The sequence below is a fragment of the Stomoxys calcitrans genome, chromosome 2, assembly GCF_963082655.1.
Source record: "Stomoxys calcitrans chromosome 2, idStoCalc2.1, whole genome shotgun sequence".
Classification (NCBI taxonomy): domain Eukaryota; kingdom Metazoa; phylum Arthropoda; class Insecta; order Diptera; family Muscidae; genus Stomoxys; species Stomoxys calcitrans.
Window position 1 is genome coordinate 89570802 of NC_081553.1, and position 26974 is coordinate 89597775.

The 26974-nt window shown below is 39.6% G+C and overlaps 1 protein-coding gene across 3 annotated transcripts in view; it reads right to left on the bottom strand.

Annotated features, from left to right (window-relative positions):
• Positions 1–26974, bottom strand: part of LOC106080825 (uncharacterized) — a 116713-nt gene that overhangs the window by 73676 nt on the left and 16063 nt on the right. The window lies entirely within an intron of this gene.

Here is a 26974-nt window from a genome sequence, read left to right on the forward strand (position 1 = left end):
ATAATATATATACTTTATAGGGTCGGAAATGTATATTTCGATGTGTTGCCACGTAATGGCACAAAAATACCAGTCATAGAAAAACACCACCTCCAAAATTTCAGGCAAATCGAGTAATAATTCCGCCCTCCTGAGGCTCCAAACTGAGAGATCGGTTTATATGGGAGCTATATCAGGTTATATACCGATTTAGACCATACTTGGAACAGTTGTTGGAAATTAAAGCAAAACGACATATGCAAAATTCCAACCATATTGGATAGGAATTGCGCCCTCTAGAAGCCCAAAAAGTCTAATCAGGAGATCGGTTTATATGGCGGCTATATCAGATTATAGACTGGTTTAGACAATACTTGACCGCAAGTTGTTGGGAGTCATACTACAACACAAGGTGCAAAATTTCAACCAAATCGGATAAGATTTACGCCCTCTAGAAGCTCTAGAAGTCAAGACCCCAGATCGGTTTATATGACAGCTATATCAGGTTATGGACCGATTTGGATCATACTTAGCACAATTGTTGGAAGTGATACCTAAACACCACATGGAAAATTTCAGCCAAATCGGATAAGAATTGCGCCCTCTAGAAGCTCAAGAAATCAAGACCCAAGATCCGTATATATGGCAACTATATCAAATCATGGACCAATTTGGCCCATTTACAATCCCAACCGACCTACACTAATAAGAAGTATTTGTGCAAAATTCCAAGCACCTAGCTTTGCACATTCGAAAGATGGACGGACATGGCTAGATTTGAAGATCCTAGATGGCTAGATCCTAGCTACAGGCCTAAGAAGTCAAGATTCCATATCGGTTTATATGGCAGCTATAGCAGGTTATCAACCGATTTGGACCATACTTAGCACAGTTGTTGGAAGTGATACCAAATCGGATAAGAATTGCGCCCTCTAGATGCTCAAGAAGTGAAGACCCAAAATCGACTTGGACCGATCTGGCCCATTTACAATCTCAACCGACCTACACTAGTAAGAATTATTTGTGCAAAATTTCAAATGCCTAGCTTTACTTCTTCGAAAGTTAGCATGCTTCGACAGACAGACGGACGGACGGACTTGGCTAGGTTAGGTTAGGTAAGAGTGGCAGTCCTTTACAAACTCACTTAGACAATTTTAAGTCCATTGTAATACCACAGTAGTGTCAGACCAAGACTTCTGGCGGGAATCGAACCCACGACTCCTGCACTGGTTATCCAAGCATGCTACCAACTCGACTACCAGAGCGCCCACGGACATGGCTAGATCGACTTAAAATATCATTACGATGAAGAATATTTTATGGGGTCTAAGACGAATATTTCGAGGTGTAACAAACGGAATGATGAAATTAGTATACCCCCCCTCCTATGGTGGAGGGTATAATAAAAATACTTATATAGGAAAAAAATGAAGAAATATTCACAAAATGTATCCAACCCTACACTTTGTAGTTGTAAGGAAAGGAGTATGTTTTGATCAGCGACGCCACCATTGGCAGACGACATCTACATCGGCATCATCATCATCATCAAAGTAACCACGAGCCAGTAAAAAGATTTCCAAATATGCCCCTTAGTATTTAGTGGCAACCATTTGATTTTAAGTGTCCCTTAAAAGGTCCTTTTTGTGCCAAATATGCGATAAATGTATACAAAAAATAAAAGAAACATCACAGAAAAAAAAGAAAACAAAATAAAGGACAAAAAATCAAAGGAAATTTACATAGCATTTGTATGTGATTCAGCATTATGGGCTTTTTGGGCCACCACTGGCAGGGGTGGAGAACAAGAGCCACTGCTTTATCCCAGCCCCCCCTTTTGCTAGAAGGGGGCAAAAAAAGCCTTGTAAGATAAAAGAAGGTTTTCACAATGTTACAACATTGGTATTAAATGTTATTGATAAATTATGATAACAAAGAAAAGTTTGGGGTAAAGAAAGCCATGAAGGAGACAGACAAACCCCCCTTTTACGCCTCTCTTATTGGGGGACTCAAGAAAAGGAGTGGCTTTCAACAAAGCAGGGGGTAACATAAAATTCTTCAGTGTGGGGTCGTTTACTAGCAAATACTTAGTCCAGCACCTCCCTGCTGTTCACGTCTCACACTATGACACCATGCTTGCGTTATGTCTTGGGAAATTTCGAAAACCAAAACAGTTTATGGGGAACCCAAGCGATTATTTCACAAACCCCAACCAACCATTAGCCTACTCACTCATCCAGACACCCATCCACCCATCTGCCATGTTAAGCTAAAATGAAAATTTGCATAAAATTTCATGTAATCACAAAATAATACTCAATATTCGTAATGACTGAAATATTTTGTTTTGGCGTCAGTCCAATTTTGAAGTTTCAAACGCGCACAAACTTTTTGTCTGTAGGGGGTTCAAGGGGTTGGTAATGTCTTAGTTTGGGTGTTGTTGTGGAGCTTCGTGATTGAAGACACTCTACCCAGCAAAAGTATTCAAGGTTTTTTTTTTTTTATTTTTGCAAAAGCTAATATTAATTAAGTGATTTGATGAAGAGTAGATCTACTCAACTGTTAGGACGATTGGTGGAATATAAAATCGTTTTGAAGGGGGAAAATGTTTTAATTAATTTAAACACCTTATGAATTAGTCATTATTCACACCTTCCAAAAAAATTCCTCATGATAATTGTATTCATGAATGATTTTTAGCATTGAAAATGTTCATAGGTTTGAGGGGTAAGGAAATCATTTTCAAAGGAGTAGGATGAGTATCATGGTTGGAATTTAAGCATTTCTATTGTTGAAAAAGTTGTTTGAATCTTCATCTGTCACAAATTTCAGCGAATTTTTGATAAACACGCATACGTACGCATAAGTATTACGCGTGGTATGCCACTCAATCATTAGACTAATATTTCGAGGCAATAGGTCAGTGTTATTGTTGTTCTTGCAGTCGTAAATCTCTTATAAGTAAGCAAGCTCGTTCCCTTCCATGAACTGATTGCCGCGGAAACGTTGTGGCCTTTGATTATTTAAAGGCGCCAATAACTCGCCTTCTCATATCGATCATCATAGGCACTCAGTATTTTAGCAAGAACTGGTGCCGCCCGGCCTATCACTGGGGCTCTCCACTCGATGCCGCCGATTGTCCGAGACTGCATTTTCAACTACTCCGTACAGAGCATTTCGCTATACGCAACCTGTGGGCGCGCCCGATAGCTCTCAGCTGAGCTTTTTGTGATAACGGATTTTTTTAGCGGACGTTTTGTTGTTTCGCTCCGCAAGAATTTTCCTGTTACTCGTAATAGGTCATTATTTTTGGAAGAAAATTTTAATTCACTCAAGGATAGCTGCGAAAGAGGTATCCATTAGGCGGTTGATGATCTGCGGTTGATAATCTAGAGCCCGGGTGTATGCTAAGATAGGACTCCAAAGACCCAACAGCTGCGGTGGTGGTACCAGGCCGTAGCATGTTGTCTGGTACTGAAACCTCGATTGCTGGAGCTGCTGCTCCAGGCTCCATTAGCCGACAGACGACTGGTCAGTAGGGGCTTTTACCTATTCTTTCTTTGCATGCCTATAATTTGCCTAGGCCATAGGCCTTCCCTGGCAAACCAACACGCTCTTTAAGACGTTGGAATAATAGAAGACTCATCGCTCTCAGGTTTATTGAGAAGTGCGAATGATCCTAGGAATCTCACTGTCAGCCAAAAGGCAGTGGTCACCTGGACGGCATCCCATGCCTAAAAGAACTAGAGCGAACAACAGTAGGATTGGTCCAAGAACCTTTGCTAATGTCGCTAGGGAGAGTTTGGTGACGGCAGTTGTCCACAAGGGAGAAGAACAGGGCCGCATAGCTAGGAATAATTGGAGTGGAATAGTCAATGGACTGTCATCAGTACACCCCGATGCCATTGTGGAACTACCTGGGCCTCCTCCAGTCTGAGAAAATGTAGGATGGTATCGGCGCCGATACAAGCTAATTGCCTTCGGAGTTCAACGCTCAAATGAGATGTATCGTTGCACCCTAAAAAAGATTGGTGATATCTGGCCAGGTGCCGCATTAGATTTAGTCAAGAAGGAAGATATTCCTTCTCAACCAATGGCGCATGCTTGGAAGACTAAGGGAATGTAATCCCAATCCTTCAACCATCAACAGGAAGCTTGGAAGAGGCTGATGGTGACCGGAGACATGTAGTATTCGTACTAAACTCCGGCTGTCCGAATACAACAAGTTGAAACTGAAGGTCTATAGAAGCGGTGGGGTTGGGGAATCAGGAGACGTCTCAGCTGTTGTTGCTGAACACTTGCCTGAGGAACTATCGACCATATCGCTTACGTCTGGCAGATTACAGGAGACTGAAAATCCCCCTGCCACAATCGAGACAGAAGGGTATGGCATAGAAACGGGACTCGACAATCCCTGTGTGGGTGGGTCATCCGGTTGGATTTCGCTCAAGGTGTGCGCCAGCGGAGAAATACAGAAGGTACTTCGACAGCAGCAGCTAGTGAAACATCTAAGGAGGAATCGTCCACAACGCAAGTGTCCGGTGTCCTGAGAAAGAGTGGTTCCACCGCTTTCTTAACCGCCCCTAGATGCGTAGGAAAGCTCATCATGACAAGATCTAACGAATCTTGTGAAGATGAACGCCTGGCGGACTCAGAAGACGAGGCTAACGCAACAGTGGTGGAAATTCTGAATCCTGACTATGGTCCGGTTTCTGCAGATAAATCTCCACTATTGTAAGATCGCTTCGGCGGCACTAAAATACCTTCTGCTGGCAGGAGGATTTGAAGTGTTGTTGGTTGAAGCCGCTTTCGCGGGGAAAAAGAGCCTCATTGTAGGAAGTGATGCTAATGCACATCACCAGATATGGGGAAGTTCGGATGTCAAAGGGGTGAGCTGCTTATCGAATAAAGTATAAGCTGCAATTAGGGAATTAGCAATAAAGGGAATAAGGCGACCAGGAACATGCAGCAGGTACTAGATATGACCTTTGTATCGGAAGATCCAAGCGGAAGGATATGCGACTGGGAAGTGTGAGATGACCACAACTTAGGCGATCATCGTTATATCAGTTCAAGCCTTGTAAAAAAATACTGCAGAAGTGGTCTCTCGGCTAAAGAGAAGAAAGGGGGATTGGGATAGATTTCGGCACACAGACCAGAAAAGGCTAGCTTGTGCCAGCATGTCCTAGTGCCAAGCTAAGAGGCGAACAGCGGCCGCCATGGTGGACCCCAGAACTGTTTGGTCTATGGAAGGACTGTAGAAAACTCTGCAACAGAGCGAAAGCCACAAGGGCACCATACGATTGAGACTTCCAAAAGGCTGAGCTGAGAAAGGCTCAAAACAAATCCTGGGTGGAATTCTGTAGCTCCGTGGAGGATACATCTGAGGCCTCTAAGTAAAGGAAGATCATATTCTCGAGATCTATTACGGTGGGATATATTCAGAAGTCAGAGAATGCATGGACAATGTCTGATGAAGAAACACTAGAACTACTCGTTGGCACACATTTCACGGGAAACTCTCCAACGGACAATGTAATTTCTACATGATCGAAACTTTTATCATTCAACTAGTGCTGTCCTATTTAATGTTTTAATGATGAGGAAAGAAACGTCGCTCAACGCCAATTATTAAGATAATAGACACCACTTACAAATTATCTTATGTTTTCTGCAGGATTCATCAATAAAAGAAGACAAAGTAACCAATACGACACGGTGGCCTCACTACAAAGAGTATAAGTGCTACTCTCCAACTGTCATGTTATAACTATTGGGTTGCCCAAAAAGTAATTGCGGATTTTTTAAAAGAAAGTAAATGCATTTTTAATAAAACTTAGAATGAACTTTAATCAAATATACTTTTTTACACTTTTTTTTCTAAAGCAAGCTAAAAATAACAGCTGATAACTGACAGAAGAAAGAATGCAATTACAGAGTCACAAAATGTGAAAAAATTTATCAATCATTATCATTTTATTTATAATGGGCAACCCAATAGTCATTACTCTATATGTTTTACTCCTGTGAGCAATATTATAGCATAGCTTATCATAAACACATTTCAAACGTTGTATTTTCAGCTTGTATGGAAATATTTCAGATATAGAACTTTTCAAATAATTTATCTACAACTACTCTACTCGCAAAGTAATGGAACCAATGCAATTTCAACTTCATTGTCAGCATTCCACAGCTTTTGCTTGGCACCTGATAAGATATGCAAAAAATAAGCTAAGGTTTGAACTCATGTGTAGCACGTTATACGAACATTTGACTACCTATGTAGCATATTGCAATAAATATTTGTAGTTTTTTTTCGCATTTTTCACTCAACAAAATGTAAAGAAAAGAAAACGTAACGTGTCGTTTGTACTTAAACTCAATTGGTGTTTCCGTTTGTTATACTTTTAAATAAGACTAACTAAGTAACTGCCAGTCGCTCATCCATGCCCACCTTTGTGCCGCCCCCTAAGCACAGTGCACAAGAGAGCTTAAAACATTAACAGGGTTATGACGCCTGAAAAGCATACACCCACCTCTTGCCCTCTTTGGGACGGCGACATTAGGGAGGGCTTATTGTAGCTGCTCTGCCCCTACCTCTGTCCGTCTGTCCGTCCATTTGTCTGTCTGTTGTAGGTTGCTCTATCAGATTTGCGGGCGATATCAGTTCATCTATTTAAACTGACATAAGCAATAAAGCATGTACGATGACAACGCCAACAACTTGAATAACTACAACAACATCATTGACGAAACGAATGAACGAACGAACGAACGACAAAGACTTAAGACGGTAATGTAATGTCAAATGTAGTATTTTACAAGTACAACAATATAAATGCGCCGCTTTCACACCCCCTCTACAACACTGATGAACATTTGGATATGTAAAGCATGGCTACAATGGCATGTATTTTACTGCATAGAGAAAAAGCAAGAGGCAGGGAGAAAGCCCGTACAATCAAGTACGTGGTCTTAAAATGTGTTTTACATAAGACCTCTCAACATTCGCTGAATATCCGCAAAGACACTTTTCACTCGATTTCATTTTGGTGTTCACACTTTGTGAATGAATGTCAGTCGTTAAGGCGAATTGTAGCACAAGTTCTTTCAAGAAGAATACAAGAATATTAGAGTGGGTTTAAGGGATTTAATGGATAATATGGCAGACATATATGAAAAATCTCATGCTCCTGTCGAGACAGAAGAACATTTGAAACAGATACAGAGAGTATGTTTAGAATATGGAAAGAAAATATGGTATCCGATAGTATCGACATCGAAGTGACCACAGAATACATCCCTGGTATATAGAATGTAATATATGCGTAAGTAAACAGAATGAAGGACAAGGCAGCAGCAACCTATGGGTAACATGCTGAAGAACTGTTTACAACCCGAAAAACTCTTTAAAACCGGAAGAATACTTCGCATTTGCGAAATCTGGATAGAAGAATGATTGGAAACTCATCACACTATGTCGCATACATAAAAAAACAGACAGACCGTGCGTGTCAACTCCAGAGTAATAACCCAACAAACCAATTTGTTAGAATTCAGAACGAAATCTATACGAACTTCGGATGCTACATCCGACTTCGGATCCGAATTCAGAACGAAATCTACACGAACTTCGGATGCTACATCCGACTTCGGATCCGAATTCAGAACGAAATCTATACGAACTTCGGATGCAACATCCGACTTCGGATCCGAAATCATAACGAAATCGTTACGAAAGTCATATGTAGGGGATGACATGATCTCGGAACGATAGGTCGAAGTTTCGGAGAAAACTCGGGACGAATTCGTTCCGATGACGGTATTGAATGTAATGTATGGGAAAGTTAACCGAATAAAGAACAAGGCAGCAGCAGCCTATGGAAATATGGATTGAAGAATGATTGAAAACTCATCACAATATGTCGCATACACAAAAAATAGACAGACCGTTCGTGTCAACTCCAGAGTAATAACCAATCGTTACGAAATCTATACGAACTTCAGATGGTACATCCGACTTCGGATCCGAAATTATAACGAAATCGTTACCAAAGTCATGTGGAGTGGTTGACATGATCTCGGAACGAAACGTTGAAGTTTCGGAGAAAAATCGGGACGAATTCGTTCCGATTTCGTAACAAAATCTGCAGAAAAACCTTGGGAATTTCGGAAGGGGACATTTTTTGCCGAAACTTCGTAAAAAATTCTGATCGATTTTGGAAGTCATTTCGAATTGAAATCGGATGTGTAAATAGGCATCCCATGTGTCAAAGTGTTTAGGACATATTTACATCGCACGTGTAACATCAATAACACAAATCATATTTACCAAGCCCGAAACTGAATAACTATGAGCATCACACAGGCTGGAACTTTGGGCTCCAATTTGTGTGGTGTTCCTCGTTATCACAAAAAGCTTAGCTGGGAGCTACCGGGCGCGTCCACAGGTTACGGATAATGGAATGCTCCATACGGAGTAGCTGCAATTGGAGTCGCGGGCAATCAGCGGTATCGAGTGGAGAGTCTCAATGAGAGGCCGGGTGGCACTCGCTCTTGCTTAAATGCTGAATGCCTATGATGCTCGATACGACAGGGCGAGTTATTGGCGCCTTTAAATAACCAATGGCCATCATGTTACCGCGGCGATTGGCCGTATAGACCGAAACGAACTTGCTCACCCATAATAGCTTGACGAGGATCGCCATCTCCACGCGCAATATTACCATATTGACCGATTCGAATAAAACTTGGCACTGATGTTGTAAGTCATAAGATATGTTATAGGGTAAAATTTCATTCAAATCAGGCGAAAATTTAGGCTTCTAGGGAAGTCAAAACCGGGGATCAGTTAATATGGAGTTTTATCTGTTTATGGACCGATTCGGATTATGCTTGGGATGGATGTTGGAAGTCATAATACAAGTCTTTGTTACAAGTTTCAACCAAATCTGACGAAAATGGAGGCTTTTTTGGGCTCAAGAAGTCAAAGCCGGGGATCGATTTGTATGGGGGTTACATCGGTTTATGAACCGATTCGGATCATGCTTAGCACGGATGTTGGAAGTCGTATTACAAGTTTTTGTTTCAAATTTCAGCAAAGTCGGATGAAATTTGAGGCTTCTATACGATCAAGAAGTCAAAACCGGAGATCGGTTTATATGGGGGCTATATCAGTTTATAGACCGAGTAGGATCGTACTCACCATAGATGTTGGAAGTCCTAATACAAGTCTTTGTTCCAAATATCAGACAGATCTAACGAAAATTGTGGCTTCTAGGGGCACAAGAAGACAAAACCGGGGATCGGTTTATAAGAGCTATATCTGTTTCTAGACCGATTGGGATCATGCTTGGCATGAATGTTTGAAGTCATATTACAAGTCTCTGTTCCAAATTTCAGACAAATCGGATGAAAATTGCGGCTTTTAAGGGATCAAGAACTCAAATCCTGGGATCCGTTTATATGGAGGATATATCAGTTTATAGACCGACTAAGATCGCACTTAGCATGGATGTTGGAAGACGTAACACAAGTTTTTGTTCCAAATTTCAACCAAATCTGACGAAAATTGAGGCAGCTAGGGGCACAAGAAATCAAAACCGGGGATTGGTTTATATGGACCGATTCAGATCATGCTTGGCACGGATGCTGGAAGTCATAACACCAGTCTTTGTTCCAAAGTTCACGCATATCGGATGAAAATTGAGGCTCCTAGGGGTTCAAGAAGCCAAATCGGGAGACCAGTGTATATAGGGATTATATCGAAATCTGAACGGATATGACCCCTTTGCAGTTCCCAACGATCTACATTAATAAGAAGTATCTGTGCAAATTTTCAAGCGGCTAGCTATACGTGTTCGACCTCTATCGTGATTTCGATAGACGGACGGACATGGCTAGATCGACTCAACATGTCGAGACGATCCAGAATATAAATATTTTATGGGGTCGCCGATCAATATCTCGAGGTGTTACAAACGGACTATTTTTCCTCAATAAGACGATTTCGATATCTGATAAGGTCAAAATACTTAAGTGTGATCTTGGACAGGAAACCGAATTGGAAGTATCACATTGAGGAGCGTACTGAAAAGGCTTACAGATGTTGGGCACTGTGTAGACGGGCCGTTGGATTGAAATGGGGCCTGAATCAGAGGATAGTCCACTGACTCTAGTTTGGGATCATGCTTAGAAGTCTAGTTTGGGATCATGCTTAGTAGTTTGGTGGACTGCTATGGAGAAAAAGTGCAACATAAGGACCATACAACAGGTTCAGAGAACATGTTGACTTGGCATAGGCGGAGTGATGAGGACCACGCACACTAGGGCAATGGAGACTATTCTAGATATCCGACCCATTGACATACAGATTAATTGTGCGACAGCCACTGCGGCTATGAGACTTAAGGCGATGGGAGAATGGATTGAGGATGAGAGTAGCTCACACCATCGCGGTATAATCGAGGTGACGATAGGAAACCTGGAAGGAAGGGAAGAGGTTTTCGATCAGATACCTGAGATAAACCTTCAGGTCGAGTGCGAGGCACTGTTGCAAGCGGCACAGTCTTGGATTGACGGAACCCTGGTATTACCGTTTAGAAAATCATGTTACACGGATGGATCAAAGCTAGAGGACAGAGTGGGCCTGGATGTCTACATTCAGAACCCAGGGACTGAGATCTGTTTTAGACTTACTTACTATAATACGGTCCTAAAGGCGGTGATACGAGTGAGGTGGTGTGGTGCTTAGGCGAGAATGTCGAGTGTAAACATCTTTACGGTTAGTTAGCTGGCCATAAGGACAATAACAACCAGGACGGTAAATTAACGAACAGTCTTGCAGTGTAAGAAGGAGATTAACGCCTTCTATAAGGATGACAAAATCCGTATCGGTTGGGTGCCGGTCCATAGCGGAGTAAGGGAGAATTAAAGGGCAGGCGATTTGGCAGAGAAGACCAGAGGACTGCCGTCAATAAACTTAGTTAATCCGAAGCCTTTCGGGTCGACGCAGTCCGAGTTAAGGGTGTGAGCGATGAATACGTATGCAACACTGTGGAATAACGAAACAGTCGATAGAACGGTGAAAATCCTATGGAGGGAGCCAGATCGTGAGAAGACAGGGCTTTACCGAAAGGATGTAAGAAGGAGGTCAGTATAGCTCTCGGTATCATAACGGGACACATAGGACTACGAGCTGACTTATGCCACATCGGTGCGCCAAGTGATAGCATGTGTAGAGCATGTGGGGAAGATGATGAGACGTTGGAGTATTTTCTATGTCATTGCCCGGCTTTTGAATCTAACAGATATCGGCACTTAGGTGGGGACACTATACCAGACATGAACCAACTTAGGGGAGTTGCGAAGAAAACAATTAAGGATTTTGTAAGTAGCACGGAATTCCTAACTTAGATTTTCTTTTTCGAGGTTGCTTTGTTGTATTTAAAGCGCACAACAAGCCGATTACTGGCTTAAGTGTATGTCCATAGTGGCATAGGGCGGATTAATATCTGCACCCTCTTTTCAACCTAACCTACCAACAGAATGACTATACCCTATACCCCCAGCCTATGGCGGTAGTTATAAAAACCCACAAGACAAGCAGGAGAGAAACAAAATTAAATCATAACAAAACCGGTAAGAAAGGGCAAACGTCGACCGGAGCCCACTGTATAATACCCTTCACCTACCCTATAAATACACTGTGGGAGCTATATTCAATTCTGAACCAATTTTGATGGACTTTGGTGGATGTTTTCAAATGGGTTATTAAACAATCCCTATCAAATTTCGAGAAAATTTGTTCAAACTGTAATATCTACGATTGACAAATTCCAACATTATTGCAAATTACTCAAAAACTGACGAACATATACGAGCGAGTTATATCTAAATCTGAACCGATTTCGAGCAAACTTCCCAGATATTGTGATAGGAATGCCGAGCAAAGTGTTGGGCAAAATTTTGACAAGATTGGTCAATAAATGCGCTTTAAGTGGCTCTTGGAGTGAAAATCGGGCGATATATATATATATGAGAGCTATATGCAAATCTGAACCGATTATCATGAAATTCACCAGTAATCCTTCCTGCCACATTTCGAACATATATATGGGAGCTATATCCAATCTGAACCGATTTTTTTCAATTTCAATAGGCTTCGTCTCTAGGCCGAAAAACATGCCCGTACCAAATTTTAATAAAATTGGATGAAAACTGCGACCTGTACTTTGTACACAAATTAACATGGACGGACGGACAGACAGACGGACATAGCTAAATCGAATCAGAAAGTGGTTCTGTATCGATTGGTATACTTATCAATGGGTCTATCTATCTTCCTTCTGGGTTTTACAAACAAATGCACTAAGTTATTATACTCTGTGCCACTGTAGTGGTGTAGGGTATGAATATCTCTTTTAATGTAGAGAAATGGGTGAAAATATCACCCTGACAAGTCGGACAGAAATCGGTACGAAGATTTTTCAGACGTGTCAGCTATCCGACATTTGGTTTGCTGGGAAGTCTCCTGATTTCCATCGCAATTAAGCGTAATTAATGAGGGATAAAAGTCAACGAGATATCAATGCGGGTTTGGAAGCCACCGTAGCGCAGACGAAAAAACCGGAGCAATAAACACTTACCGTCTTTTCAAAAGTGTTTTAGGCCAATGCCTATGAGTTTGTTATTCGTAAATCGATATGACTTTGCAGGTTGACGATAGCTGTACTCGTTCCTCAGTTAAAGGAAATCCAAGAGCTTGGAAGTCTATCCTGAGTTCGTCTAATGAATCAAACGGTCTGTGACAGGCACCTACATAAGCAAAGTAATAAGCCAATATAACCAAATCTAGGCCTTACCCTACCCACTCTAATAACATCAAAATGAATAAACTTAAATATTAGTTCCTTTTTAAAATTTGCCTCCTACTTGTATTTTTATCTATAATCCAATGACCATTACTGAAAGTTAAATTTTCTTAGGCAACGCTCACTAATGGCCTTTTCACTGGTTGCCTTAGTGACTTTTGCTATTTAGCATAAGGAAATTGCAATTAACTTAAATAAATACAATACGCTCATACACTTCTGCACATTAAGAATAAAAAGAAAAGGAAACGAAGATGTATTTGTCGGAGGAACTTGGGCTAAATTGAACTTAAATGGCATATTTCTTGCAGAAAATAATTGTTGGCCACAGCTAAAGTTGATGTTGAAGTCACATTTTGTTCTTTCTTTGTAGTTCTTCTATCTTCCTGAGAAGCCTTTACGCTTTAATTATGACTTCAATGAATGACACTAAAGGAAAAGAAGCGATAATTAAGCGTATAATTCTAGAGAGTTTTTCACACCATTCATCGCAGTAACAACAAAGCGTGGGATACGCTGATATTAATTAAAAACATTTTTATTTGGTTTCGCAGATAATTGCACGCAACCAATGAAAGAAGGAAGAAAAAAAAAAAGGATGATCTAGATCTAGAAATTTATTACTCTAACACTTTGTGTTTAATGGCTTTTGTTTGCAAAGTGGTGGGCTCATAAATATTTAAATGTTCCATAAAATAATGATAATAAAAATGAATATTGAAAATTAAAACAAGAGGCTAATTAAACTCAAGAGATTTGTTTTTTTTTCGAGATTTAAACAAAGCAAAAAAGAAGAAAAAATTTTCTAAAAAATTTACAACTTATAAACTTGAATTAAATTTATATTTGGGAAAAGAACTAAGTGTTTGTTTGCGAAAATTAGCCCAAATTTTTCACACGATAATTTTACATGCGAAAATCTCTTTAGTTCAGATGTTAACGACCTTTATTACTAGGAACAGGCAAGAGGTACTGGATGTTACATTTGTAACGGAGAACATTTGCGGAAGGGTGTGTGAGCGGAAAGTCTTGGGTGAACAACAGCTTCTGGCTGATCGCTCGTCTAAACAGAAAAAAGGACGAATCGGGATTCCAGGTCAATGTCGTCCGCACTTACTTTTCAGGTCTACAAGACATAGCAGTGCTGAATGTGTGCCGCAAAATTCTGCTTGGCTATCCCTTGTAGACATGAAAAGGAGGTGAGGAGGACATTAATATGATGGATGAAAGATATGCATGGAAGCTAAAGGCCATACAATGATGAATAGTATATATGGGAGATATATCTGAATCTGGCCTGATTTTTTGCAGACGTATTGGAATATCAAATAAAACACCTCGTTCAAAGTTTTGTTAAGATCGAACCAAAATTATGGCTTCTATAGCCTTAAAAGACCATATCGGTTGAAAGATATATATGGGAGCTATATCTTAATCTGTTCCGATTCGGACGAAATTTTGCGCACATATGAGGACGTTAAATGCATGCCAAATTTTGTAAAGATCGGACCACAATTGTGGCTGCTAAAGCCTTAAAAGAAGGATATACATGGAAGCTATATCTAAATCTGAACCGATTTGCATGAAATTTGGCACAAGTATTGGGATGTCAAATAAAACACCTCGTGCAAAATTTTTTAAAGATCGGACCAAAATTGTGGATTCTACGCCCTTAAAAGACCATATCGGTTGAAAGATATATATGGGAGCTATACCCAAATCTGAACCGATTTTGTTGAAATTCTTTGCATATAGTGTGACGTTAAATAAAACACCTCATGAAAAATTTTGTAAAGATCGGATCAAAATTGTGGCTACTAAAGCCTTAAAAGGCCATATCGGATGAAAGATATACATGGGAGCTATATCGAAATCTGGCCCAATTTTGACGACATTTTGCACGCGTATGGGGACGTTAAATAAAACACCTCATGAAAAATTTTGTAAAGATCGGATCAAAATTGTGGCTACTAAAGCCTTAAAAGGCCATATCGGATGAAAGATATACACGGGAGCCATATCTAAATCTGAACCGATTTGTATGAAATATTGCACATGTACTGGGACGTCAAACAAAACTATTCGTGAAAAATCTTGTTTAGATCGGACTAAAATTGGGTCTTCCACAGCCTTAAAAGGCCATATCGGATGAAAGATATATATGGGAGCTATATCGAAATTTGGCCCTATTTTCATGAAATTTTGCACACATATGAGGACGTCAAGTAAAACACCTCATGCAAAATTTTGTAAAGATCAGGGAATTGTAGAGCAGATTGCAGTATAAGCAACTAACTTATCCATCCGGTGGTTAGACTGCGCCTCGCAATAAAGACGATTTTTTGACAAATAAGGAAAAGCATACTCTATTTTTACACCCACCACCATAGGATGGGGGTATACTAATCTAAACATTCCGTTTGTAACACTGCGAAATATTGATCTAGGACCACATAAAGTATATATATTCTTGATCGTCTCGACGTCCTGGGTCGATTTGGCCTCGTCCGTCTGTCCGTCTGTGGAAATCACGATAGCGGTCGAACGGGTAATGCTAACCGCTTGAAATTTTCCACAGATACTTAATATTGATGTATGTAGGTCGTTGGGTCCTTGCAAATGGGCAATATCGGTTCAGATTTGGATATAGCTCCCATATAAACCAATCCCCCGATTTGATGTCTTGAGCCACTAGAAGCAGGAATTTTTGTCTGATTTTGGTGGAATTTTGCACATAGTGGGGTACTAGGGGGCCGCCCCACCCTCAAAAACTACCAAATATATTTATAGACCAATCACGACAATATGGGATTCAAATGAAAGATATTAAAGAGTGGGAAACAAATCTGATATTCAAATATGGAGTCAAGTGGTTAAGGGCCGCCCTACCTCTAATTCGGACATATTTACCGACCATGGCAATATGGGGCTCAAATTAAAGGTATTGGGGAGTAGAGCACGAAATTGATACCAACTTTCAGGACCAAGTTTCTAAGAGTCCACTACTTCCCCAAAATACCCTCCAAATAGGACTTTTTTACTGACCATGGTAATATGGGGCTCAAATAAATGGTATTTGAGAGTAGAATACGAATCTGATAACCAAATGTGTGAGGGCTTCCCCTCCCCCAAAGAGGACAAATTCTCCAACCATAGCAATATGTGACTTATATGTAAAAATACATGCATTGGGAAAAAGTACAGCTAATAGACATGGCTGTCGAGCGTGGTTATTGTAGTAATTGCATCGTTTTCTCTATTAATACGATTCAAATGCAACATACCAACGCACGGCCCTTGCAGCCATCACACCTAATATGGTTGAAAAGTCTTCTAACCAAAGACGAAACCCGCCCTTTAGTGGTTGGTGTGTGTTGCTATCTTTGACTTTCCTTTCACATTTGCATCTCCGATCATTGAGCTCGTCTCGAAAGAGAAACAAACAAAAATTTTAACATTTAATGATCTTCACCCTAACAGGCAAAAAATTTGAAAAATGAATAAAATTCAATAATTTGCAGGCGTTGTTCGTTTTTTAGACGATTCATGGTTAAATTATAGATCAAACTGAAGACGTTTGACAGTGAAACAAAACATGAAAAAACACGCGTGAGCTGTTTAAACCAGTGTTGACAGAAAGTTTATAGGTAAAAAAATCACCCTTTATATTACTTCTGCTGCGTATCTGTCCTACATTGACAAGTAGAAGGAGTTCAACTGTAAATTCTCATTTCCATGAGGACTTTTCTAAAATAGCGGAGGTGAACATTCGCAAGTTGTTGGACTTTTCAAAGCAATCTGGATGGTTCTATGTTAAGAGCTATAAGGAATCTTTCTTTTTCTGTTCTTGTGGTATCGCAATGGACTAAATTTCTAAGTGAGCCTGCTGGCAGACTGTCACTAAAACCTAACCTAGCCCAAGGAAGTGGTATATGCGTTAGTCCGTGGAACACTGAATTTGTTCCTTTCTGCAGGAGATATAGAGTATACACGGTGTAAACATTTTTTTTTATTTTGATTTCCACTAACCATCACTGGCCATTTTGTTGGCTTTAACACAATTTCCTCATGCTAGAATCTATTGTATTGTCTGCGAATAAGAAATTCCTTAATTGCTGTACACATTCAACTAAGCGTAATACTCATAACTTGCCAAAAGTTTCTCAAGCTTTAAAATTGCGATTTAAAGGAAAAATGTAAATTTATTCAAAATTCCATAACAAATCCATTTTCCCTTGTCTAAAACATCATCATCTCTGCCACACAACATTTGAAGATAGACAAAAGTTTTTGCAGTGTGGTAAAATATTTCAAAATGTTTTGTTCATTTTGGTAATTTAAGGTTGTTTACCGCTGAACATAGTAATCTCTTAGTAGTATTACTTTCAAAGGTTGGTGTATTTAGTTAGTCAGACCATTGGTATGATGGAAGAGTATTAACATGATATGAAAATATTTCAAAGTTTGAAATTGTTTTGTTTTTTTTTTTTTTATTTAGACGATAAAAATGTTTGCAACGAAACTACAAACTTCCTGTTAGTAATATATAAGTGTGATACTATAATTTTTGTTGGCTTCTCAGCTAAAACTTACAACCAAGTTATCACTGCACTACACTACTACACAAAAACCCCATAACAAACAGCATGATAATGCCATTTTTCTAATCAACATGATTTGTGTTTCATATGAAAGAGTGTGTTGGATGGGATATCAGCAAAACGAGCAGTGTTTTTATATATAATAATTATTCTTAATAATGAATATTTATATTTAATTATTTGGAACAAATTTTCATTGCTATAAGAACTACCTTAACTTGCCCAACTTCAAACATTTTAAGGCAACATTTCCATTATAGAAAGAATTTATACTTGGCATTAAGTAATTTTTGTCTTAAATAGTAGTATAAGAAATCCTTAACATTGCGACTTATTTAAAAGACAAAAATCTTAAAATTAAGGTCAAAATATCATCAAACTAAGTATAATAGTCATAACCTTCCTAAAGTTGAAAAAAACTTTGGAAAAAGACAACATTCTCCTTAAATATTTACATTTTAAAAGTAAGGAGGTTAATTGGAAGCCATATGAAGTAATATAAGAGTCAGCGATAGAAATTTGAAGGGAAAGTTGATGTTCGTTAGTATATAGCGACTTAAAATTAAAAAAATCCCACCTCTATTTTGAAGTCTTTCTTCTTTTACTCGAAATTATTACCAAAAGCCTTCGATAAAAAAAAAATATTTCAACTTTTAGTCCTCTGCATTTATGTGAAGGTACTACAAATGTCATTCTAATAATGCTATATGGTATTTTGTTCTGGTGGACGGTCCCTTAAAAATTCACTGATTCTTCAATTTTCGTTCAAATCCACAGAATAACTTGTCGAACATTACAGCCCCACTAAAATACTTACGACTATTATAAAAGTCTATCTCAACATTGTAGCGCCATGCTTATTTCCCTATTACCCCCCCCCCCCCCCTCCCCCTCCCCCTCCACTACAGCTAATATTAGCCACAATTTCACAAGAAGGCCTGCTAAATGTAACATCTGTTCTTCATGGGATCATCATGTTGGTTATGCCAAAAACCATTTCGCTAACCAACCACAATTGATGCATAGACGCGTGACTTTCAAATATTTTTCAAAACATTTTTCGTAGACGTAGCGGTAAGAGCAACTCCAACAACGACAACAGCACTAGGAAAGTCATAGGAAACAAAGATTAATAAACCTTTTCTTTCCAAAGATTAGAAAACATAAAATTGTGACAAGAGTTACGTAGCTTTTGTTTGGTTTGGTTTTCGCTTTAGTTCAGTGGGTGGTTTGGGTGTTTCGAGGTGTTAGATAATCTGCAACCGATGGTTGTTGGCAGCAACATTGTGCATGGCTCATGGTAGAAAAAACTAAGTGTGGGAGTGAAATGAAAAGCATACCATCTGATTCCCAGCAAATGATACGAGAAACCGTTTAACCTTCACCAGCATGCTACTGGAGCCAACATCAACCACTACAGCGGCAAAGTAAGTAATCATCTGAAGAAGAAGAAGAAGAAGCAAGAAAGGAAAATGGTAAACGGTAATGTTCAACGAACATAACTGCACAGTGTTTGGAGAAGGGAATTTAGGCATTTGTATACCCCACAGTAGCCGAGTTGGTAGCGTGCTTGGATTATCAGTCCAGGAGTCGTGGGTTTGATTCCCGCCAGAAAGGTCTATCGCTACTGTGGTATCACAATGGACTTTAAATTGTCTAAGTGAGTCTGTAAAGGACTGCCACTCTTACCTAAGCTAACCATACCCCACATCACCACTGTGGTAGAAGGTTTTATAACATTGAGCATTTGTTTGCAACACTAAGAAGGAGAAGAGCTAGACCATTGATAAGTATACCGATGGACTTAGGATCACTTCCTGATTTGATTTAGCCATGTCCATGCATTCTTGTAATCAAGCTCGCATTTGTTGTCCGATTGTCAGAAAATTTTGCAAAAGTCACTTTTTTGGTCCAAGGATGAACGCTATTGATTTTGAAAAAAAATCGGTCCAGATTTAGATATAAGTCTCACATATACCTTGCTTCCGATATGCTCTTTTTAAGCTGTGAAATGCTTTTTTGACGTCCCAATATGTGTTCAGAACTTCATCCAAATCGGATCAGATTTAGAAATAGAAGAAAAGAACCAACATCTGCGGTGGTGGCATCGGACCGTAGTATGTTGTTGTCCCCTCCTATAGTTGTGGGTGCCTTGGCACTTGTAGTCGAGAGTAATGCTTCAAAAGCACAATCATTCCTCAGACTTAAAAATTAGTAAGAGACAGAAAACCAGAGGGATGTGCAATTCGTCCCCAGATTCAGACAGCGACAGTGTCAATGAAACAGTCATCGCAGCCGAATCGAGAGACGATGACAGTGAGATGACGGCAGTAGTGAGCGGGGGCTTTGCTAAGCTTACAAGAAACCCAAAAAAGCAATTCGGGGCACAACGAAGGAGGCTGAGGTGTATGCACTTGCAGCGCAATTGGGAAAAATGAGCTCCCCGCTTTCAACTACTCTGAGAAAACCGAAAGTGTCCTGCAGAGAGAGAGAGAGACAAAATCGAAACACGAACGAAGGAAGCGCGCAAGCCCCCTGATTCTTCATGGAGGACTGTGACTTTCAAAAGGTCGTCACACACATCACGGAAGGAGAAGATGGTCGGTGAAAAAGGTAAGGAACCGCCCTCGCACGCCAGAGTTCCCAGGTAGCACAAAAGAGATGAGTTGATTTAAGCAGTCATCGATATCGGCTGTGCATACGTTAGGATTCCACCAGCTCATCGGTCCCAAGTAGAGGATCTGGTTAACGAACGGATTTTCGAATATGTGTGGAACTCTGAAGAGCGTCCACCCATACAAATGATAAGCTGTGAGTATAGAGGGGACATCTTTAAGCTGCGCTTTGTGTCAGTAGAATGTATTATTCCGTCATAAAGCTCATCGAAAGTATCCATACTGCCTGGGGCGCAAAGCTCGACCTGATGAGAAAGATGGACATCCCCCAGCTCACAAAGGTGAAGGTCTTCATCAAGGGATGGGGCAGCAAATTCGCTGCGGAACATGCTAGGATTCCTAGGCAAGCAAAAGCAAGGTTTGGTCCCGGAGAAATGGAAGGTCTTCCACAGGGAGGGGGAAGGAACCCTCCTTGTGTTGGACATTGATCATGTCTCCGTGACAAGTTTGGCTAAGACTAAAGGCATGGCGTTCTACGGGGGCAAGGCTGTCTTTTTCTAGATTGGCAAATTGGAAGGATAGGCAAGGATCGTCATATTGAGACGTCGAACAGGGGGCAAACGACGAGACCACCACCGACTCTCTTAATATTGGGCATACTAGGATAAGCAAAGATCCTTATATTAAAACAACAGGCCATGCAGAGACGGGAAACTCAATACAGCCTAACGAAAATGGACCCGACGATGAAACCATCAACGACTCTTTTAGCATAAGCTGAAGACCAGCATAAGCAAAGATCCTAATATTGAAACATCAGGCAATGCAGTGACAGGCAATACAATGCAGCCTAAACAACAGGAAGCACACGATGAGGCCATCACCCACTCCCAAAGCACATTTACTCAAAATTTGTAAGACTAGGATAGGCAAAGATCTTAACATTGAACCATCAGGCAGTGCAGAGACGTGAAACTTAATACAGCCTAACTAAAAGGGAGCCAACGACTAGACCACCACCGACGTTCTAGATATTGAGAAGAGTATAAACAGCAAAGATTCTAATATTAAAATATCAGGCAGTGTTGGGGCGTGAAACTCAATACAGCCTAACAAAAGGGGACCCGAGGTGGAACCATCACCGACTCTTTCAGGATTCGGAAGACTACGATATGCAAAGATCCTAATATTGAAAAACTAGGCAGTGCAGTGGCGGGAAACTCAACAGGGAGCAAACGATGTGACCATCACCCACTCCCGAGAAGCCAATTACTCAAGATTTGGAAGACCAGGATAGACAAAGATCCTAATATTGGAACTTCATGCAGTGCAGGGACGGGCAACTCAATGCAGTCTAAGGAATGCGACTCGACGAAAGAACCATCACCGACACTCTCAAAATTTGGAAGGCCATGATAGGCAAAGACGAAAGATAGAAGAGAAACAGAACATCAGGAAACTCAATGCAGCCTTAAAACAAGAAGCAGACGATGTCACCCACCCCAAAGAAACCCATTTACTGAGGGACCAATGATTGCGGTTATTCAGATAAATCTCCACCGGAGCGAGACAGCTACACACGCTCTGATGAAGCTAACATGGCCTTTACTTTGCGACTTATTGTTATTATTTGCAAGATTCTTTAAATTAAGTTAAAAATATCGTTGAAGTAAAGAAAATTTACTTTGGAATAAGGGCAATGTTATACTTTAGTTAAAAACGAGGAAACGCCGTATAAAAAGGAGCGTCTTTAAATGTTTAAGTTTTAAAAGTTAAGATACTAAGTTCAATAATTGGTTGTGTCCCTTAGAATATAGCTACTTAAATTTAAGGCTAGCAATCATTTTCATAGGCCTTCAACCAAGGAAAAAGTCTTTAATTATCCATATAAGTTTATGAGTGGTACAGTGCAGACCTAGGTCAATTTTCTAACATCCAGGGATATTTTTACCTTCGTTAAAAGACTCCAATTTGCATGTTGTAAACTACCGTTTAGGAAAATTTTTCTCAAAAATAATAAAAAAAATCTTTCACGCAAGGACAATTTGTCTTAAAAAGCAGGACATTTGGGCATCTTTAAGTTAAGTCCTTTATTTTTGATTCAAATCTTTAAAAGTAAGACAAAAACTTGTAGTGCAATTGTGGAATTTTTACAGTAAAAATAAAGGATCCCAAAATTAAATGACTTTTTAAACTACCTATGAAGAAAAAATTTCTTAATATTAAGTAAAAAATCTTTTACCTAAAGAATTTTTTTATTAAAATAAGGAAAGTTGGAAATCGTTAAATTAAGTGCTTTAGTTCAAATCTCAATTTTGTTCTTTTTTTCATAGTCTATTTTAGATTGAATTATGAAAATTTCACTTCATTCTTTAAGCTTCTGCGACAGGTATTAAATTTTGTCCTCAAAGCTTTTTTTTTATTTTTGTGCATTTGTACCCACTGTTCCCAGATTGCTTGTTATTACCCACTACCGGTATTTGACGTTAAACCATCCGTGAAATAAGCAATTCGCAAAAAGCAAAAAAAACCCAAACAACAAGAAACTGAAACGCATATAAACCACATTCACGCACACAAAAATGTCTTCTATACCTTCTTCTGCATCTTTTTCGTTGTACGCACGATTAATGAAATATTTATACTTTTTTCTACTCTGATAAAAAAAAGAAAAGAATTTTCGATGAAAATTCGAAAATCACGTTCAAACAACACACAGATGTGTTGATGCAGCAATAACAGCCGTAAGGTAAAACCAGAATTTAAAACTGCCGTAGAAGAAAAAATGATTGGCCCAATTCAGACTTTTAAGAATTGGTAGAGTAGAGTGGGTTTAAAGATAACCAAAAGATAAATTAAAAAATTGCTGAAGAAGATATACCAAGTTCTAGTCGATATCGTTTGTATATGAAGACAATGTTTATTAGTCTTCTTATGTGCTCAAGTAAAAAGTTTTGCCTTAAACTTTACCACATATTGGCCTTCAATATAAGGGGGAGGGGGGTGGTGGGAAAAGAAAGATTTTTAATTTGAACTCATAAATTGTCTGCTTTATTAGCCTAAAAACAAAAATTGCAACTCATAACAAATTAAAATAAACTCTGAGACAAAAAAGGTTGAAGGTTAACCACTAAAAGTTGTTTGAATGGTTTTCAGTTACAAAAATTGGGAACTCTCTCAAAAAAGCAAACAAACTTCATCTAAACAATATTGCCTTAACAAGAAAACAAAGTTTCTTAGATTCTTAGCTGTTTGGGAGCGTATACAAGTGGGAAAAGTTAGAAACGCTTAAGAGAAATGATTGAAAGCAATTAAAGCAGATATTACTTTTAGAAAAAAATCTAATCTAGAAACGATTCTTCATTAAATTGCCGAAGTAACGAAAATCAAATGCCGAAATGTTCGACTAAGAATGCGCCAATAACCCTAAATCAAAATCTTAAACAAATTTTCTATGAAAATTAAATTTTGAGAAGTTATCCAAGCAAATTCAATTTTAGCAAAATTATTAATGCTAAGGTGGGCTATAACATTACAAAACTGTCTAAAATACCTCAAAAGTTGATCATAGCACAACAAAAGTATTGTAGCTGAGGAGCTTGGAGAAAGTTCCGGATGTTTACAAGGAGATAAGGGATACTTTCATAACTTCTGTGGAAGCAGATGAGGGCATTAGGTCTTCTAAGGAAAAGAATGATGCGGAACTTCCTAAGAAGAAAACGATTCTCCCGATTTCAAGAACATAGGTAAGACCGAGTCAAACCCGTCACCTCAGAAGGCACAGAGTCATGTGGCGCCATTGTGGATTCTAACATATCACGTATTCTGAAGAGATGTACAATGTTGAAACCCCAAAACCCCGCTTTGAAGTACAATGGCAAGACCAACTTAAGCCCGTAACAACGGAGGCACACTAAATCGAAAAATGTAAGAAGAAAACACGACCAAATCCAGAATTTTCCACCTAAAATATCTGGCGCTTTATATATCTGGTCCTCTGAGGAGACAAACACCGCAAAAGGATGTCCTCCCTTTAAAAATTACCTCTCAAAACCCTGTTAACATCGGAGGGAGACAAAAACTGAAGAAAGGGGTTTTCCGGAATCTTTCGATACGAACGCCCACATGTGCAGATCTTGAGATACGAGGGAAAAGCCTGCCAAAGAGCAGTTCCGAAGAAGGATATTTCAAAGGGAGCTTATTCGGAAAGGATTCAAAGGAAGAGCATTTGACCCAAAGGCTTTCAAGCCAAGTAAGGATACCAAGAGAATGTCACAGCCATCTTAAAAAGAAGAAGAAAGTCGCTGATATATGTAAAGAGTCACCCTTTTATACCCAAAATCCAGGAGACCCAATAGAGAAGAGTTGACTTAAAACATCAACAAGGCACCTGGTAAAACCCCTCTAGGTCATCACTCTGTGGTCGAGGATTTAGTCAATGCGAATATTTTGTAACAAGAACAACATATACCGATCATAAGATACGAACTTATGCTTTGAAATTCTCCCGAAGCTCTATAAATATATCTCTCGTCTTTGGGGAGGCGCAAAGTTCAACAAGCGGAACACGACAGCATGAGACCAACACTGCAAAATCGCTGAGAAATATCTACCCGTGTTCAAGTAGCTTGAGAAGGCCTAGTTAAGCCCGCCAAATTTAAAACCCCAAAAAGGATTCTTCGGGGGGATACACAATAGGAATGAGTACAAAGAAAGAAATTCGAGCTCAGGGCCTTTTCGAACGACTACAGTTATCAAGAGAATGCTACAGCCATCTTAAAAAGAAAAAGGAAGTCGCCGATAAATGTAAAGAGCATACCTTTTATACCTGAAAAGTCCGGGAGGCACAAAGAAAGAAAACCGAGCCCAGGACCTTTTCGAACGACTACAGTTACCAAGAGAATGCTACAGCCATCTTAAAAAGAAAAAGGAAGTCGCTGATATACGTAAAGCGCCACCCATTTATGCCAAAATAAAAAAGTGCAGGAGACACAATAGAGAAGAGCTTACTTTTGCAGTTATTAACATCAACAATGCATCTGGTAAAGACCCTTCAGACCATCACTTCGCGATGGAGGATTTAGTGATTGAGCAAATTTTATAATTAGCTGCAATCTTATGGTTTGATATTCTCAAGAAACTCTTTAAATGTAACTCCATTGGCTCAATAACCACAAAGTTCCGCCTAGGAATTGCCAATAAGGAAAAGGAGTATACCCAGCTTACATGGAACATCTAAATCAAACAATGGAGAAGCAAGTTTGCACTGGAAGGTATGCTGGAATTCTTGGGCAAGCAAACCAAGGCGTCCTTGAAGTCGTCCGGAATTACAGAATGGGAAGAATACCGCAAAATCGTTGAAAAGGATGTAACCAGTTTCGAATAGATTGGGAAGGCTAAGTCAAGCCCGCCACATGGAAAACTCCAAGAAGGATCCTTGGGACAGAGACAAATCAAAAGTGGTGGATGTGGTGGAGAACCCAAAGCCATCTCAAACAACTATGGTTACCTAGAGAATGCCACAGTCATCTCAGAGAAGAAAGAAGGTAGCTGATTAAGATAAGGAACCATTCATTCTCTCATGTCAAAGCAGCAGAAAACTCAATTGAGTCGTGCAGTTATCATCATCATCATCTGGCAAAATCGCCAAGTTGTGGAGTATTCGGTCAATAAACATACCTTGGAAAAAGTGGTGAAACTTCAGAAAGGGCCCCACCATAAATTCATGTTGGAGGATTTGATCAATGAAAAAATCTTGAAAAAAGTGTTAAACCCTTAACAAGGGCCGCATATGCAGACCTTGAGCTGTATTTATACAGGAGACTTCTTGAGGCTTGATTCATAACAGCGTAATTCATTCATATCCTTTGGATACTTGTTGCAAATATATTTCCACTTGTTGGGTAGGCGCAATATCAAGAAGGTGCGGAATCACAACCAAGGCTTTATCGTGAAAAAATGGTAAAACAAATCTCCTTGTAGAGAGCCTCTACGAGGAGATTTGTTTAAATTTAATAAATTTGAGATTTGATAAATTTTGCCAAAATTAAAGGTATGGCGTTCCATGTGTCTAAGGCCGTCTTTTTCAAAACTTCTACGACATAGATTGGCGTCGAACCTATTCAAGCAACAACATCAGACATTGTAGGTGAAATTCCGCACCGGAATCGGAATGTATGCTGAAATCTTAAACAAGCAAAACCAAGGTTTGCAAATTTAGAACAGGGGCAAACTTTTCACATATCACTTAGTAGAGATGTGAGCGTAAGTGATTATCCACTGATTATCCACGACATTTTTATGTCGACTCAAGCACGACTTTTTTATGTCGACTCAAGCACGACATTTTTATGTCGACTCAGGTGCACGCACTCTCACGAGACGAAAATTTTACTCACGCAACACTCACAACTTACTCACGAAAAAATAAAGTGAGTGTCTCGTGAGTCGTGCGTGAGTTAAATTTTTGTCTCGCGAGAGTGCGTACACGTGAGTCAACATAAAAATGTCGTGCTTGAGTCGACTTAAAAATGTCGTGCGTAAGTAAAATTCGTGATATCTCGTGATTTGTGAGTATCTCGTGATTCGTGAGTATCTCGTAAATCGCGAGTATCTCGTAAGTATTTGATGAGTCGTGAGTATCTCGTGAGTCTTGAGTGAGTATCTCGTGAGTCATGATTTTCTTGTGAGTCTTGAGCATGATTTTAATCACTAACGCTCACGCACGAAGAGTTTTACTTCAATCACGATCACGTGATCGGATTTGGATCTCACTCTCACGACAACTCACGACTCAAGTGCACACCTCTATCCTTTAGTGCTGTCCAAAATTCGTAATATCACGTGATTCGTGAATATCTCGTGAGTATTTGGTGAGTCGAGAGTGTCTCGTGAGTCTTGAATG